The 18,570-nt window shown below is 42.3% G+C and overlaps 1 long non-coding RNA gene across 2 annotated transcripts in view; it reads left to right on the forward strand.

Annotated features, from left to right (window-relative positions):
* Positions 1–18,570, forward strand: part of LOC120399444 — a 47,007-nt gene that overhangs the window by 12,377 nt on the left and 16,060 nt on the right. The window contains exons 1-2 of one of the 2 annotated variants that reach the window (XR_005595168.1): positions 5,689–5,795; positions 17,014–17,162. This is a non-coding gene — a long non-coding RNA (uncharacterized LOC120399444). Of the gene's footprint in view, positions 1–5,688; positions 5,796–17,013; positions 17,163–18,570 lie in introns of those variants that run through there. The other variant, XR_005595169.1, reaches the window with a different exon arrangement.

Consider the following 18,570-nt stretch of genomic DNA (forward strand, 5'->3'; position numbering starts at 1 on the left):
GAAAATTTCATGTTTGTAGTTTTCAAAAAGTTATGGGAGTTGTTTAGAGTGGTGCATGTATAGGCCACCCCGTATCATCCAGAAACTAACATTCAGGTAGAAAGATTCAATGGGATGATGAAGTCTACGTGGAGGATGTATGTTACCTGGTGAGAGAGTGACAGGGATGTGTTGCTTATTTGTTATTCGCATACAGTAGTGAACCCCAAGAGTCTATGGGTTTGCCTCCTTTGCTCTCCTTTACAGGAGAAAGGTGAGGAGACTCCTAGACTTAATTCGAGGCTCATGGGAGGGTAGAACAGAAAAGTCAGGACAGCCTGTAGGGGAGTATGTTGTTCATTTTAAAGAGAATTTAAAGACTATGATGGGCTTAGTGCATCAGGACCTTGAAATGAGTCAGGTGTCTCAGAAAACATGCTATGAAAGGCATGCTGGAGAAAGATATTTTAATATAGGTGACTTGGTGCCAGGTTTAACTAACAAAATATTGCATTCCATTGAAACTGTAGGGCCAGGCCCTGCCCCTAGCAGAGCATACTGTGCTGAAGGAGAAAAGCGAAGATGAATTCAAGAGGAGGTGGAGAGAGTGCTAGCCATGGGAGTGATTACTAAATCAAAAAACCTCTGGATGGTTCCTAGTATAATATAAAAATGATAAATCCATGAGGTTTTGTGTAGATCAGTGGTTCTCAAAGCTGGTCCGCCTCTTGTTCAGGGAAAGTCCCTGGTGGGCCGGGCCGGTTTGTTTACCTGCCACGTCCGCAGGTTCGGCTGGTCACGGCTCCCACTTCACCACTCCAGGCCAATGGGAGTGGCGGGAAGCGGTGCGGGCCGAGGGATGTGCTGGCCGCCCTTCGCACAGCCCCCACTGGCCTGGAACGGCGAACCGTGGCCAGTGGGAGCACCAGCCGAACCTGCGGACACGGCAGGGAAACAAACCAGCTTGGCTCACCAGGGGCTTTCCCTGAACAAGCAGCAGACCGGCTTTGAGAACCACTGGTGTAGATTTTAGAAGGGTATATGCCATCACCGAACTTAATCTTTACCCCACACTTTGGATAGAGGACTATTGGATCTATTGGGGGGCTGCAAAATTCATAAATTCTCTAGATTTAACTCAAGGGAAAAGAAAATATAGTGGCAGATACCTTATTGAGACCAGAGCAGTGGTGGGTAACCCACGGGCTGCACACAGCCCATCAGGGTAATCCACTGGTGGGCCGCAAGACAGTTTGTTTACATTGACTGTTCGTAGGCATGGTCGCCCGCAGCTCCCAGTGGCTGTGGTTCGCTGTTCCCAACCAATGGGAGCTGTCGGAAGTGGTAGCCAGCACGTCCCTGCGGCCCAGGCTGCTTCCCGCAGCTCCCATTGGCTGGAAACAGCGAACCGTGGCCACTGGGAGCTGCGGGCGGCTGTGCCTGCAGATGTTCAGTGTAAACCAACTGTCTCACGGCTTGCCAGCAGATTACCCTGATGGGCTGTGTGCAGCATGTGGGCCGCAGGTTGCCCACAACTGGACTAGAGGAAGCCTAATGCATATTCAGGAGCATCAGTGACACCTCTTCCGTTATTATATTTGTGTTGGTGGTATGACACTGGAAGATCAGGCGCCATTTCATGCCAAAGTCCCCATTTCTCAACTGAGCATTGATGAATACATAGCTGGAGTCAGTCTGTCTTACCTGTGTGCTACTATTGTAAAAATAGGTATTAGAATTATAAGACTGTGGTTTAGTGTTTAGACTTTATTGAATGCTTGAGAGCTGCTGCATGAATTAATCTCACTTAAACCTTCTGTATCCTATATTGTAAGGTAATATTTGAACAGTTGTATTGTGAACCTCTGTGGCTGTGTAAAGCACAGAAGAGAGAGACTAATTAGTGTGAAGGCTGATATTCAACACAAGGTCTTATGCCCTTCCCAGAAGGAAAGGTCCATTGATACCAGACAGACTATTGTGGCAAATTACAATTGGAATTTCACTAGATACTGTCGACAGGAGGACAAAAGACTTTTTTTGTTCTGTGCTTCTGTGAAGATGAATCATACAAGTGGACTCCTCTTATCAGCTGAATTTGCAGCTCAGAGCACATAGCAGGAAGGTGATAAAAAACCCCAAAGGAACATGGTATTGCTATGCTACTTAGACTCTGGGGTGCAAAGATTTTCTAGGCATAAGCAAGAGAACCCCAGCTGCTTAGCCTGGGTTAGCCGTAAAGCACATATAGAGCTTGCTGATTATGGAAACTTCTATTACCTTTTGGAAATTAAGATTGTAACCCATTTGGGTGTACGTGATTACCTGCATGAACCTTGTAAATAGCCTTCATTTCCTTTTCCTATTTAATAAATTTTCCTACAGTTTACTATAGGATTAGGGTGACCAGATGTCCTGATTTTATAAGAACAGTCCCGATATTTGGGGCTTTGCCTTATATAGGTGCCTATTACCCCCCATCCCCTGTCCTGACTTTTCACACTTGCTGTCTGGTCACCCTATATAGGATTGGCTACAAGCATAGTCTTTGGTTTGAGATCTAATGTATGATTGACCTTGCGTAAGTGACTGGTCCTTTGGGACTGAGAGTGACTTGAATATTGGTTGATTCTTGGTGTAAGGGAGCCTTCTATTACAAAGGTTTGCTCACCTGGTGGCAAGATAGATTGGAGTATCCAAGAGAACTGTCTGTGACTCCATGTTAGGGATGTTATAGTGCCTGAGGAGTTTACACTAGATAATTGGTTGGTGACATCAAAGTATATAACTCACAGACAATTTGGGGTTTGTGCCCTGCTTCCTAACCATCTGCTTCAAGGTTGATACTCAGGCTCTTGAGTCACTGCAGGCAGTGTTACGGTATCTTTGAATAAAATAACATAAAGCTTAGAATGATTTGTCCAAGTAAGAAGCTTATTTGTATTGTTACAGTCACCTCAGGAAATCTTTTGAATATTGAAAGAAAATATTTTTAAATGTAAAATATGTGGTAATTTGTCTTTACTATTCCTAAATTATTATTTCCTATAATCTCTGGCAAATTGTAGAAAGATCAAAGCTCCTAGAAGACAAGCACAAGGACCTAAGAGCCAAAACTCTAGGAATCTTATTTGCGAATACAGCTGTGAATGTTAGAATGCAGGGATATTTTTTCCTCTTGATGGCTACACATACAGTATAAGTGACAACAGAGCTGCCCCAAGTCTCTGCTGAAATTCACTATCACCTATAGGAGTCTGATTGAATTTGGCAGGTGTCTGACTTTATCAGCTAGCATGTAATATCACATACTCACCAGAAGTTGTGGACTTGAGAAACCTGGAAGTAATTTGAGTTTTGTCTGCTATTTTCAGGTCTTTGAGGCAGTATAAAAATACTGCGTCTTCTTATCTAGGGTTCTAAATGTGTCCTATGGTAAGGTGGTTCCCCTCCAGTGGCTCAGTATACACACCAGCCTGGTTTGAGTTTGAAAAAGCTTAGCCATGCCACTTGGTTTTCTTTCTTCTTTTATATTGCTTAAGAGGCTACCCACATCCTTGAGGAAAAATCCAATCTTTGCATCTACATGGAGCAATGTGTTGGGATAATTACAGCATCAGATCTTACTAATTCTCTCCCTATATTGCTATGGGATAACCTGCTCCCCAGGATCAAGGCCAACTCCACGATTAAGATAATTTGGATTCAAAAATTAAAGATATAATACAAGATGATAGGCTGGCCTCCTTTGATTACATGTGTAACAAATATTAACCTCAGGGCTGTAACACAGGGGCTATGCTTCTTTCAGGGGCTATGTTCAGTGGTTCAGGCCTGGATAGGGGACAATTGCTCCATTTCAACTCTCTCATCTCTAGAAGAACATGTTGAGAAATATGGAAACAAAACTCACTTTGTAGGAATTAACTATGGGTGGCTTAATACTTTGCATTACTCACTCAGGCTCAAAGAAAAATGGGGAAAAGAACTTGGCCTTACTATTTCAACAGAAACCTGGGAGGATACCTGGCTTAACGGGAAAGATATTTCAAGTTTTTTATCCTTGTGGTTCTTCCAGAACACAACATTAAACAGGTACTACTGGACTCCAGAATGTTTGTTTAAGGCTAGATTGACAGCACACAGTGAATGCTGGAGATACAAACAATCACATGCCAACCTTTCACACATCATCTATACCTGTCCAAAATGCATGTGTTCTGGAACACCATATTCAGTGCTCACTCAAAAACGTTAAGTGTCACTATCTTTCCTTCTCAAATCTTGTATATTTTAGTGGTGCTGGATGAGCTGGCATCACCAATTAACATTAAAAAATTGATTGCAGTAACTTTTAGTGGCCAAGACAGTTATTTTGAGAAAATGGAAATCTGCAATTCCTCCGTCATACACAGATTTGTATAGTGAGTTCTTTACTACTGCATTAATGGAAAAAATGACTCAGTCTAATAGAAACACTTGGAAAAAATACAAGGATGTCTGGTCATACATGAAACTATTGCATATTTTTGAAGTTTAATATTTATTAGTTCTTGATACTCACAGGTTATGTTCTCACTTATATATTTATTTAGTTACTTTAATTGATGCATTGACCTCTATGGGTTCAGGGTTTTTGTTTGTTTTTGTGTTTTTCCAGGTTTTGCAAATAATTAATTTTATTTATATACCATTTCAAATTTGTGAGTGTGTTTACATACATTTTGGTTGGTTACGTGTTTATTTTTATTATTTTAATATAAAAGACAGAGTTTTTTAAAATACTATGTTGGATGCCCAATAATGGGAAGGCTCAGGAAAGTGGAAGAATTCTTTGGACATGAAACATGCAAACTAGGAGAAGTTGAATGATGATGACCCTCAACAAAATTGACCCATCTGGACAAGACACTTCAAAATGACTTCACAGAGGTCCCAAAATGGCTCTAAGTCATTCCTTGATTCTAGGTTGTTGTTATGCTACCAAAAAGGCTGAATATTAATTTTTAGGAAGACTTACTACCGTATATCAAAGTAAGGAGCACATACGGTTCTCCACTCATGTCACAACTTCTAGTTCTTATCCTCTGAATATTACTCTCTCACATCTGAATCTCTAGCATTTCTATGTTTGTTGACAATGCGCATGATTAACATGGTTTTTTCATATTTCAGTGCAGTTAAGGCCCCTTAAAGCAGAGGGCTGCGAGTGCAAAAAAGCGATATGTTGTTCCCTAATGGCTTATTACCATCACATTTGCAATTCAGATCAGTTCTAAATTGACTGAATTTTTTAAACACATAGCAGGCAGTTTAAACTAATGATTGTCTGGAGGTTCACATCTGACATGAACTAAGCTTCTGTTCAAAACAAATTGCAAATAATTCCTCCCTTAGAGTCAAAATGTCACTTTTTAAACTGTGCATTGTTGCCAGATTTTGTCAGTTACATTTAAAAAAAAAATCTCCCATACAGTGAATGCTTTACAGTTGAAAGTACTGACTGACACCGTTTTTTTTTGCTTTATTTAAAAGAATATATATTCACATCTCAATAGTCTGATTAAAAATCCTTTCTCTCCCCCCCCTCAAAAATCCTAATGGTAAAGTAAAAGGCCCTTGGGGCAGTGGTAGGCCTGAGTTGCTTAGCAACCCTCAGCAGGTAGTAGAAATTCAGCTGCAGCTGTCCTGATTCTTTCCTAAGAATCTCCTTATTACTGTTTGTGTTAATCTTTAACCAGGCTTTTAAGCCATGGTCTTTCTCTTTGGTCCCTTGTCGTTAGATTGCAGAGGCCTACTCAAATGTTGTCCCAAAGGTAATGTGTTAAGGATGACTATTGAATGTTTGAAGAATGAAAGGATTAGAATTGCATGTTCTAACTAACCTTATTTTACATGCCATGCTAAATATCATGAAAATTGTACCCGAATAGGAACAATGGTCAGTGCTGACACATAGCTTTAAACCTGCTTTTTCTTCCAGCTGTAAGGCTGCCTCTGCATAATTGCTTCTTTTAGCATTGTCCTGCAATGATCACTCAAGTAATTCAAAATTCAGATTCAGCGTCGGAAGGATTTCAAAGTCCTTCAAAGTAGAGGCAAAAATCCTCCCCTATCACGCACCTTTAAAATATCTAGAGGGGTTTGTGGGGATATGTGATTGAGAATTGAGACAGGATTTTCCTTGAAAGAAATACTCCTGCTGGTACTCATTGGAGAATCTTGATAATCCCACTGTTTGGTAGTTGTGGATGGGAAGGTTGTTGCTAATTTCCAAAGGAAATAAATTATTGTAGAGAAAAAATCAGGCCAATTACCTCTGATACCACCCTTTTTTGCTCCTTTTAAGCGCTATAGCTTGGTATTAGAGACCCGATTTTTAGCAGACCCTCACCCAGCCTCACTTTTTTTCACTCACTGATATGGGAGCAAATAAATGCAGGCACAATTGATGTTGTTCACATATGCATCTTACTTGATCTCAGTCATTTGTGTGCACAAAAAAGGCCTATAATGTACTTCTCCTCTGAGAACGGTTTTTACTTTCAGAGCTTGTCTACACTATGACGTTGACAAAACTTTTGTCTTTGACGGGTACTTAAAAAAGCCCCCACTGTGAAAGACAAAAGTTTTGCCTATGCAAGTGGCAGTGTGAATGCGGCTTTGTCAGCAGGAGTGCTCTCCTGCCAACAAAGCTACTGCTGCTCATATGGCTGGAAGTATTTTGTTGGCAAAAGTGCTGACAAAATACTGATAAAGAACGTTCACACACGCTGACTTTTAGCGACAAGACTGTGTCGACAGAGCCTTGGTGCTAAAAGCTGCATAGTGTAGATAAGCCCCAAGTTATTAGTCACATTTTTTCTTGATTTTGTAGATTGATATGATGAGATCGACATCACATTACGTGTTTCCAAACCCTATATATGATGCATTATGATATCATTTGTGTTTCTTCTCTGGGTAACCACTGTGGGGAAGTTGTAACACACAAGAAAATGGAAATTGGGTAATTTATGGAGTGAAGACCAGGAGTCTAGTTCTGATATCTTGTGCGGCCATTTAAATCATCTGGTTACTTTGTCCCCCTTCCTCATCCCTCCCCTTTGCTAGATGCTTCTAAACACTCATCTAAATTATAGAGCTGGCTGGAATTTTGCATGAGGAAAATTTTCCCACCAAAAATATTTAGTCAAAACTTTTTTTGTGTGTGTGTGGGGAAAATGTCAATTCCAATGGGAAAAAAAATCAGAGTTTTTCCCACAGGACATTTTGAAACAATTTTCATTTCGCTTTAACATTTTTAACCAAAACAAATTCATTTTGACTTAAAATGTGGCTTGGTTTGGTTTTTTGAACAATGTTAATTCAAAATGAACAGTGACCTTTTGTTCAAAATGAAAACTTTTCTGGCACATTTGATTTTATACAAAATTTTCCTCCCCCCCCCCTTTTTTTTTTTAACAGAACACCAAAACGTGGGGCTTTTGATAACATTTTTAGTTTGGGTTTTTCATTGAAAAGAAACAGAACTTTTCTGTGAACCTTTTTGAAAAAACATCATTTATTTAGGAAATTTTGGCTGAAAATAGTTACCTTTGTATAGTCTGCTCTAGTTAAGACACAGGTATCAGCTATGTTTTCCTGATGCTTTGAACACAGATAAGTGAGAGTGGGATATTTTCCCCTTAAAAGAGAAAATTCCTCATTTCCCAGTTGTTTTTTAATAGAAATTAATTCTAAAGATATTTCATTGCATGGGTGCAGCAAACAAAATAATTTGTAAGGACTCAGCTACATTATGTAAATCTAGCATTTTACAGGACTGTTTCAACACTGTAAGACCCTGACACAGTTAAAGGTTGTGTGCTCTTGTAGCTTACGCAGCAGTGAACCTAGTTTTAACTTTGGTCCCATATAGTGCTGTACCGTTGGCAGTGGTGCAAGTAGAAATCATTTCTTGCTGGTACACTGCACTCATGGGAGGGACAAAGGGGGGCATGTGACCTTTCCATGTGACCCACCCCTACGTGACTCCTCCCTACCCCCAGCCCAGGGCCCCCATGCTCTCCCCATCCCCTCCCCATGATCCACATCCATCCCATGTAACGGGGGGGGGGGGGGAGGTGAGAGGGGAGAGCTCTGTCATCCTCCTGCTGCGCCGGAGACTTCTGCTATATAGACCCCAGGCAGGAGGACTCAGGAGGCAGCTGCATGGAAGGGCTGGGGGCGGGTTCCTCCTGAGTCTTTCCAGTATGCCGTACCAGTAAGATATTTATACCCAGTACGCCGTACCGGAAAGACACAGGAGGAGCCCACCCCCAGCCCTTCCATGCAGCTGTCTCCTGAGTCCTCCTGCCTGGGGTCTATATAGCAGAAGTCTCTGGCACAGCAGGATGACGACAGAGCTCCCTCCTCCCCCCCGTACCGGCTATAAATATCTTACTGGTACGGCATACTGGACCATACTACTGTACTTGCACCACTGACTGTTGGGCTTTGCAGGGCTGCGGTACAATTTAGGAACACAATTCTATCTTACCTATGCTGCAAGAATGAATTGTGTTTTAAATGTCTTGCACTTTTTTAGTTGTACTAGGTCAAGTAGTAGCTTACCAGTAGCTTACTACTAATTGCATTAGTGCTGCAAATAAAATCAAATGGATAACCTCCCTTCATTTTTATCTAATACACAAGAAAAATATGGCAGATGCATGCTTCACTGAAAAAGAACATGCACATGCATTGAAAATCCTTACATTTTACTGTACCATACAACTGTGAGTTATGGGGGAGGGGTTGCATTAGTAATTAGTGGGTAGAGCAGATGGTGCAAGCTTGGTTTATAGTGATGTGTCCACGGAAATAATCTGCCAAATGAATGTTCACTGTAATAGAGTTTTTCTTTATTTAAATGCATTTGAACCAAATACTCACCTTCTCAGAGGACTTCCTATGAGAAAAATCATGGCAGCATTAAAACAGCTAGAGGAGAAACACTGCTTTCATCTAGGTGCTGAAAAACTCTGCTCGGTATTTGTTTAGTGGATACAAAATATAGATTTAATACGCTGATCAGTGATAGAGCCTGAGAGAGAGCCTAAGAATCCAAACCCTCAGATTTTGGGTCATTTTAATTAATCTCTGTGGACTATGCTCAATTCAGGAGATAGTGCATGGTATGAATAAATTCTTTATTTGACATAGATTCAAAAGAGCAAGTGGCTGCTTATTTGTAAGATTATTGCCATCATCAAAAACATCCTGTTTCAACATGATTACAGGGAAGCACGTATGTGTTGTTTACGGACTCATTCCCTGATAAGTATGGCATATATTCGAGAGACTCAGGCGCGGTCCTAAACTTCCTAATATGACTCTAACTTGCTCCCTTTGGTCCTGAGCAGACATATGTCATACTCATAGGTGTCTCTGACCCCCTAACATGTGCCAAGCCAATATCCACAATCACAACCCTTTCTTCAAAGGTACAAGATATATAGTGCTAAAATACCAAGGTGATGAGCGTTGTATAAATTCCTAGACAGAAATTAAGCAGAGGTAGTAGGATTTTCACTGTACCCTTCACTTTTCACTGGTTATTTTGGCACTACTTCTTCTCCCATGGAACAGCAGTGAACCTTCTCTGTGGATGGTATATTGACACAAACTGGAATCGTTGTCCCGGGCTTGGTCTACACTACGCGTTTAAACCGGTTTTAGGAGCATTAAAGTGATTTAACGCCACACCCGTCCACACTAAGAGGCCCTTTATATCGGTATAAAGGGCTCTTTAAACCGGTTTCTGTACTCCTCCCTAACGAGAGGAGTAGCGCTAATATCGGTATTACCATATCGGATTAGGGTTAGTGTGGCCGCAGATCGATGGTATTGGCCTCCGGGCAGTATCCCACAGTGCACCACTGACTGCTCTGGACAGCAATCTGAACTCGGATGCAGTGGCCAGGTAGACAGGAAAAGCCCCGCGAACTTTTGAATATGTCCTGTTTGCCCAGCGTGGAGCTCCGATCAGCACGTGTGGCGATGCAGTTAAAAATCAAAATAAAGAAAGAGGTCCCGCATGGACCATGCGGATGTGATCGCTGTAAGGGCAGGCAAATCTGTTCTATCAGCGCTCCGTTACAGAAGATGAATTAAAAAACATTTTTAAAATATCTCCAGACAGACGCCATAGCAGGGACTCAGCGCACTGCTGCGTGACAAGTGTAACGGAAAGCCAAGGAATCAAATGGACGCTCATGGACTGGAGGACTCAAGCTATCCCACAGTTCCTGCAGTCTCTCTGAAAAGCATTTGCATTCTTGGCTGAGCTCCAAATGCTTCTAGGGTCAAACACAGTGTCCGCGGTGGGTCAGGGCATAGCTCAGCAATTTACGCACCCCCCCACCCACCCCAAGAAGTGAAAGGGAAAACAATCCTCTCTTGACTCTTTTACATGTCACCCTATCTTTACTGAATGCTGCAGATAGACGCGATGCTGCAGCACTCAACACCAACATCCTTGCTCCCCCCCACCCCCCGCCCTGGGTGGCTGATGGTGCCAAGCGACTGGTACCCGTCCGCAGCAACAGCCTCTTGGCACATGGGGCAGTGCAAAGGGCTGGTAACCATGCTGACTAGCATCCGTCAGGTCGATCAAGGCGCCTGGCCTAATTTTTCCTGGTAGATGGTACAGTATGGCTGATAACCATCGTCATCATAGAAACAGGGGGCTGAGCTCCGTCAGCCCCCACCCTTCATGTGTAAAAAAAAGATTCAATTGCCCCTGGACTAGCAGAGGGATGCTGGGCTCCTCTCCTCCACACTCCTTACTGTCCTGTCTGGACTATCATAGCAGCTGGAGGCTGCCTTCCACTCATTTCTCACTAACATGTCAGTGTGTCTTATTCCTGCATTCTTTATTACTTCATCACACAAGTGGGGGGACAATGCTACGGTAGCCCAGGAAGGCTGGGGGAAGAACGGAATCAACAGGTGGGGTTGTTGCAGGAGCATTTCCTGTGAATAGCATACAGGTCATAATATCTGCAGGATCTGACACAGAGCAGCTGTGCTCTCTGATACAGTGGTTCTCTAGTACACTTGCCCATATTCTAGGCAGGACTGATTCTATTTTTAGATACCAAAAAGGAGGGATTGACTCAGGGAGTCATTCCCAATTTTGGCTTTTGCGCCCCTGGCTGATCTTAGCCAGGGGCACTTATGACAGCAGCAAATGGTGCAAAAGGACTGGTAACCATGATCATCTTATTACCAATTTATGGTATGGTAGATGGTGCAGTATGGCTGGTAACCATCTCTGCTGTCATGCAAAAGCAAAAGCATGCTTCTCTGTAGCGCTGCTGAATCGCCTCTGTGAGAGGCATCTAGTACACATACGGTGACAGTCACAAAAGGCAAAACAGGCTCCATGATTGCCATGCTATGACATCTGCCAGGGCAATCCAGGGAAAAAAGGCGCGAAATGCTTGTCTGCCGTTGCTTTCCCAGAGGAAGGAGTGACTGACGACATTTACCCAGAACCACCCGCGACAATGATTTTTGCCCCATCAGGCACTGGGATCTCAACCCGGAAATTCCAAGGGGCGGGGGAGGCTGCGGGAACTATGGGATAGCTACGGAATAGCTACCCACAGTGCAACGCTCCAGAAATCGATGCTAGCCTCGGACCGTGGACGCACACCACCGATTTAATGTGTTTAGTGTGGCCGCGCACACTCGATTTTATACAATCTGTTTTGCTAAACCGGTTTATGTAAATTCGGAATAATCCCGTAGTGTAGACGTACGCCCAGAGACAGAAAGCATCGCCTCCAGGATAATGCAGTTATCTACCATCTTAAAAACAATGCTTTAGATTTTTTTCATCAGGTTCTTTTCATATCGTATGTTCACCTAGATTGATTCGCTAGTGAAAATAAAAAGAAATAGATCCCCCTAAAACATCTTGCAAATACTTATTTAGGCTTTTGCTGTACATTTGTTATGGTACCATCCATCAAAAGCTAATCTCCCAATAAACTCAGACTGCATGTTATACTTTCTTCATTCATATGACCCTTGAGAGAGGAGAGAGAGCTTTATAGGAGTGATAAAAATATTGTCTAGTTCCAGATCTTAAAGAACAGGATCTTACTGTTTTTATTTTGTCACCTTGATGCAAAAGTGACACATAAGGAATGGATTCACCTCAAATAGCCCTAGAGCTGCTTAAAAGACTTGCCCTGTTGGTTTATTGCAGTAGCCTTATCGCAGGGGACCACAGTTTCTATTGCAATGCACTGATTCTCCCACAGGTATTATGTCAAGGCACATTAATTTAAGCAGCTTTTGTCATATAAGGTTACAATACAGGCTCTATAGGTTCAGAATGATGGATGTGCCTCAGAAAGGTTCAGAGGTTTGTTTTGGGTTGGATAAGCACTTAGCTCAGATAAGTATCTAAACTTTTATCTGAACCTTTCTTTGCCAACAAAATTGGGCTGGAAACCTCCTGAAAAATGGGTTCCTTGTAAGCTTATCAGTGCTACTTCCTTCTGGAAATAAGGCATACATTTTGAATGGTGATAGTAATTAACCATTGGAACAATTTACTATAATGATGGATTCTTCATCACTGACAATTTTTAAATCAAGATTGGCTGTTTTTCTAGCAGATCTGCTCTAGAAATTAGTTTGGGAAAGTTCTATGGCCTGTAATATAGAGGTGTTGGACTAGATGATCACAGTGGTTTCTTCCGGCCTTGGAATCTGTGAATCTCTGAAAAAAGAAAGAACCCATCATCATGCCTGTTTATAGGCCTGATCATGCAAATGGTGCATGATGCTTATCATGAGCACAATCATAGTATGTTAATGTTGCAGGATGTATCCCTATGTTAGCAATAATAAGAAATAAGTTATAAAGAGGCAGACTATGATCTAGACTAGGCTTTGTAAACTGTTTCATTTCATGTAGCTTGTAAGCTCTTTAGGGCAAAGACCGTCTTTTAGTTCAGAGTTTGTACAGTGTCTGTAGTGGGGTACTGGGGCTCCTAAGCACAAATAATAAATAGTATTCAGCAATAACTTTCTTACAATAATGATAAACTTGTAAATGAAGTTACTAGGTTAGTTAGAGAGAGGTTGATACTGAACTATATCGGTAAATAGGAAATTTTCTGGATATGTGGGTCATTTAGCACCCAACACAATTCACAGGATATAAATGCAAATCAGATATTTCATATTCTACATTCTCCCTTGTGCCACATGCAATGTATGGAATATCAACATGAGTTTTAAAGCTGCTTTGATGTACCCGCTTGAGTGATCTTAGCATTTTTGATGACTCACACTGTGTAAATGAACCCTATCATTTATTAAAAAAAGAAGAGTGCTTACATAATAAGTGGTGTGATGTTTGACAGGAAAAGAGAATTTTTGTGGAACTATTGCTATTAAATAGTGTCGGTAAATATCTTTCATTTTTATGTTTGTAAAGTATTTCCTGCTGGCAGATTGGATAAAATGCCCAGAAATGTCTGCTGTATTGTTTTTCTTAAACATTATGAAACTTTGTCTAGTATCTATATCATAATTTTCCAAGTTGGCATGAATGTAGCAATTTCCAACAAAAGGCTCTGCCTAAGACTTTGGTCTCCAGTAATTGTTTTTGTTTGTTTTTAAATGAAAACAGTGTAAATAAAATCCCCAAGACATTATGGCTCTCTACAGGTCACTGACTTTTGTGCAAGTGAACAAGTATTTCAGTGACCCCAGAAGTGCTAGTCTTTCTGTGTACTCACTTACTCTGTTTCCACTAATAAGATTACAGTGTGCCTACGAAGTGAATGGGGAAGATGGTGATGGTTTGAGTTACTTCTGATGACAAAATGCAACCATTCAGCAAATTACATGAATGCTGCTCAAAGGGCAGGGGTGGCGCCTGCGGACGGGGCAACGTGCAGAGCCTCCTGGCTGTGCCTTCACGTAGGAAACAGAGAGGGGGACATGCTGCTGCTTCTGGGAGAAGCTTGATGTAAGTGCCCCCCGGATCCTGTATCCCTGAGCCCCTCCCACACCCCAACCCCCTTCCCCACCCCTGATCCCCCTCCCACCCTCCGAACCCCTCGGTCCCATCCTGGAGCATACTCCTGCATCCTCAACCCCTCATCCTCAGCCCCACCCCAGAGCCTGCACCCCAGCCGGAGCCCTCCTCCCCCCCCCAACCGCCTGCCCCATCCTGGAGCCCCCTCTTGCATCCTGAGCTCCTAATTTCTGGTCCCACCCCAGAGCCCTCACCCCCTCCCCCACCCCAACCCCCAATTTCATGAGCATTCATGGCCCGCCATACAATTTCCATACCCAGATGTGGCCCTTGGGCCAAAAGGTTTGCCCACCCTGTCCTAGGATACAGAGAAATACATGGTAAAAATTATTTACCAATTGGTAGCCAGCCTATAGCTCATGTGGTAAAATGCCATTATATTTCTTTTGCACTCCATAGAATTAGCCTCTGGGGACTTGAATAAATCAGAACAAAGACAATGGGAGCAGAAAACGTGTCCCCTTTACCTAATGTAAAGATAGTTCATGTTGCTAGCCCCTGCCAGAAATAGATGTAGTTTGCAGTACATCAGGCATCATTGCTCATATTTTTTCATTTCCTCTTCCCAGCTGAATAAATGAAAGGAAATGAAAAAATCACTACCATAAAAATGTACATTTTCCTGTATTTTCAGTTATGGAGGGATGTCTCTAAACACGACATAAAACTCTGAGGAAGGTAGATATTGCTGAAATGTCGTCTGATAGTCATTTTAACTTCCAGATAAGACTTGCTTAAAAATAATGAGATATGAGTCAGTGTTTTGTTTTTACTTGTGACTATGTTAAGCCAGTTTCTTTACATCTATTTAAATAAATTTATGGGGGTGTGATCTCTGGATACAATTCCCACTGGTTTCAAGATCTGATGTTTATTTGAACACAAACGCATGCCTGAATGTGGATTTTCCAAATACCAGATGATGGCAGTTAAGAAATTCTGAATACTCTAACATTTTTTTTAATATTAACAACATTTTGTGGATATTCAGTCTTGGCCTTGGGTTTAATTTCAGTCATCTAATCTGTGCCTACAAAATTTGAAACTACAAATTAAATCCCTGATCTTGCAAACACTTGCGTGAGAGTAACTTTACAGACATGAGTAGTCCCAATTAGTTCAGTACGAGTAAGCATGTCTGTAAAGTTATTTATATGCCTATGTGTTCATAATATTGGGGTCTAAATGTATGCAAATGTATAGGTAAGCATGAAATTACCCAGTTTGTATTTGGGCATTACACCGGCTATTTGTGTCTATGCCATCTTTCATTCATAATGCAGGTACTCATCTTTGGCAATGTGCCCTAAATGATTGGGGAGATCCTTAACTTTCTGAAATTGAATGTAAAACTTCAAAAAGGTGTGTCCTGTTCCCCGGCCACAACCCCTAGTAAAGTTAGTAAAGTTGAGTTGCATTTGGAACTATTTTTGTGACAGTAATCTTTATTGGAGAATTACCAAGTGCTGGAATACAGCCAGTTAAACCTAGAGAAAGAGAGAGTGTCTAATAGACATCCCTGACAGCTAGTAAAGTATTATCCTCATTTTATAGATAGGAAAAGGGAGGCACAGAGTAGTTAAGGGACTCAATCTTGTAAAGTCCAGAGTATTTCTGGCATGCACCACCCTCAACTCTCATTACTGGCACAAAACTAGGCACCAGACAAAGTCCCTTCGGTACCTACATTTCGGCCATGGGGCAGGTGCACAACTGCCTAGGCTGTGAAGCCACTACGCTGCTTGGCACCTAGCTCATGCCTAAGCCCTGGTGAGACTCTCCATCTAGGCATTCCCTGGCTTAGCTCTCCAATGGCACCTGAACCAGTAGGTGTTCTCACAGCATAACTAACCTGCACGAAAGATAGCGAGGAGATGAGGATGCCTACCCCTGTCCATACCCAATAGCCCAATGGTTAGAGCACTCACCATGTTCAAATCCCCATTCTGCCTGATTTGAAGCAGGGACTTGAACCCTCAGGTGAGTGCCCTAACTGCTGGACTATAGGGAATCTGGAGTGAAGGTTTCTGTTGAAGCTGTTTCACTTTGTGTGGCATACTTAAATAGTTATTGGAGCAGGGACTAGATCCCATGTTTGCCCTTTCCCAGGTGAAAGGCTGTAGAGTCAACCTCTCTCTCTGTGGCCCAACGACTATTTAAGTAGTCCATACAACAGCGTTCCCCAAACTTTTGAGGGTCACGCCCCCCCCTTATCCCTGTCCACGCCTCCTGCTCCTCTGGAACCAGGTTGGGAGTGGGGCTGTATCTCCAGGAGGTGGAGGGGGGAGACGTGGACAGGGGTAAGGGAGCTGAGGCTGGGGGTGAATCTGGGGTCAGGAGCAGAGCCTCAGTCGGGGTGTGGTGGGGGCTGGTAGCCGGGTCTGTGGCCAGATGCTGCTCCACTCGCAGCCATGCCCCGGGCCGGAAAGAGAGCTGCTGCTAGCAGCCAAGGTTGGGGGCTGATACAGGGCTGGGGAAATGGCTGACGGTGGGACTGGAGAAGAGCTGGGGGCGAGGAAGGGCTGGGTGGCACTCCTTCCCCACCCCTGTGGGGGCTGGCCCCGGGCTCTGCTGTGATCCCCTGAATGTTCCTCCGTGCCCCTTTAGGGGGCATGCCCCACACTTTGGGTACCTCCGCCATACCAAGTGGAACAGCTTCCTCCCATGAAATGTTAGTTATTAGGAGTACTTTTAAAGTTATAAGAATTTTGAATTTTTGCCTAAATCATTTAATATAACCTTCTAACAAAAGCTCTTAAAAACTAAAATTGACCTTTCCCTGAGAATCTGATTTTTGTTTCTAATATCAGGAGTGAAATCCCTGACTCCACTGAATTCAGTGGGAGCTTTGTTATTGACTCACCTCATTTGCAGCCAATGACGTCCGCATTTTTACTGGTTGGTTCTTTCTCCATTAACTTTAGGTAGCCATGTTGTGGAGATGGCCTGAAGACCTGGAGAGTAGAAATTGCATCCTACAGGCACTGTCTGTGCCAGGACATGGGAAGAACAGGTCTAATTTTGACTATGCTTATGGGATTGTGAGTCTCTCTCTGACAGCTGTGATGGCTCAGTAAGTTAACCAGATCTGTTTCAAATGTACCCTTAGCTAAACAGCTGCAAACCCAGTCTACTTTTCAGTTGTTAAAAGCCATTTTTGCTCACTTTCCTCTGCTTCTCCACCAAATTAAAAAGCTCCCAAAACCCAAAATCATACTAAACCAAGCTGCAATAAATCAGATGTTTGTGCTTTTTAAAAAATGAGTTATCCTTTACAACAGCAATTGTTTGAGGGAAGTTGCGAAGCTGCACTTTTGAAGCTGCTAACTTCTCCTTTTGGATGGCTACGTCAAATCTCACGTAGTTTTTTGTAGAGTGAAGAAAGTTACAGTATTATTTTAGCTCTATTCATATAACAGTCTAGAATTAGAAATGTCTACTCTTTTTAGGCTAATTTCTACTGAATTCAAAGTTTGTGTGTGTCAGTAGCCATGCTACTTTGGGCTTTGATCTCAAGAGAAATTACAAGTTAATTATCATGGAAACATCTGAACACATAGATAGGAGCTCTTGAGTTGGTGGTGATTCAGTAGGTCATGCTCTTCCTCCTGAGCGGTACTGAAAGTGCGACTAGAGATGTGCTGCCTTTTTTTTTTAAATGAGATCTCAAACTGAAGTTCTAAGCATTTGTGATCAGTAAAGAACTTGTGGCATTGTTTTTACAAAAAAAGGGATGTTACTTCCACTATCCAGATGAAATTCCACTTTGAGCAACTACATTCTGCCTACTCAGTTTTACCCATTTGCTCCCTGTCCTTAACAGTTGTGTTGCTATAGCTGTAGACTGTTAAAACAGCTGCTGCACCTAACCGTAGTTTGCTGTATTTCAGTGGTGGCTAAAGTGATGCTACTTATAGCAGTTGTCAATAGTGACTGACTAGGAAGAAGTTTGGTTTGTTCTGCCTCTCATTAAATAGCTGTAAAATGGGGATAATTATATAGTATATAAATGAAATATGAAGTTATAAAGGATTTAAAATATCCAGATATGTACGCAGTACATGCAGTTTAAATAGGCGACTATCATTACACCCACTGGAGAGATGGTTAAAGTGAGACATGGAGAAATTAAGTGACTTGTCTGGCAAGGCATTGTAGTCTAATAAAATAAGTATGTGCCTAGTAACTATGAGCCCAGGTTCCAATCTTGGTTCTCAAGTTGATTTGCTGTGTGACCTTAGGCCCAAATTTTCCAAAATGCCTAATAATTTTAGGTGACTCAATTTTTGGGTGTTCAACCTCAGCGTGTCAAGTTGGGCCCCCAAAAATGGAAGTACCCAAAATTAGTGGAGACAATTTGTCCCTTAACTTTTCTTAGCTTCTGCTTCCCTACTTGTACAATGAAGGTAATACTAAATGCGTACTACTTAGCGCTGTTGTGAGGACGTAGTAATGTTTGGAAACTGGGAGAATTAGGATTG

The sequence above is a fragment of the Mauremys reevesii genome, linkage group 2 (genome assembly GCF_016161935.1).
Source record: "Mauremys reevesii isolate NIE-2019 linkage group 2, ASM1616193v1, whole genome shotgun sequence".
NCBI lineage: Eukaryota > Metazoa > Chordata > Testudines > Geoemydidae > Mauremys > Mauremys reevesii.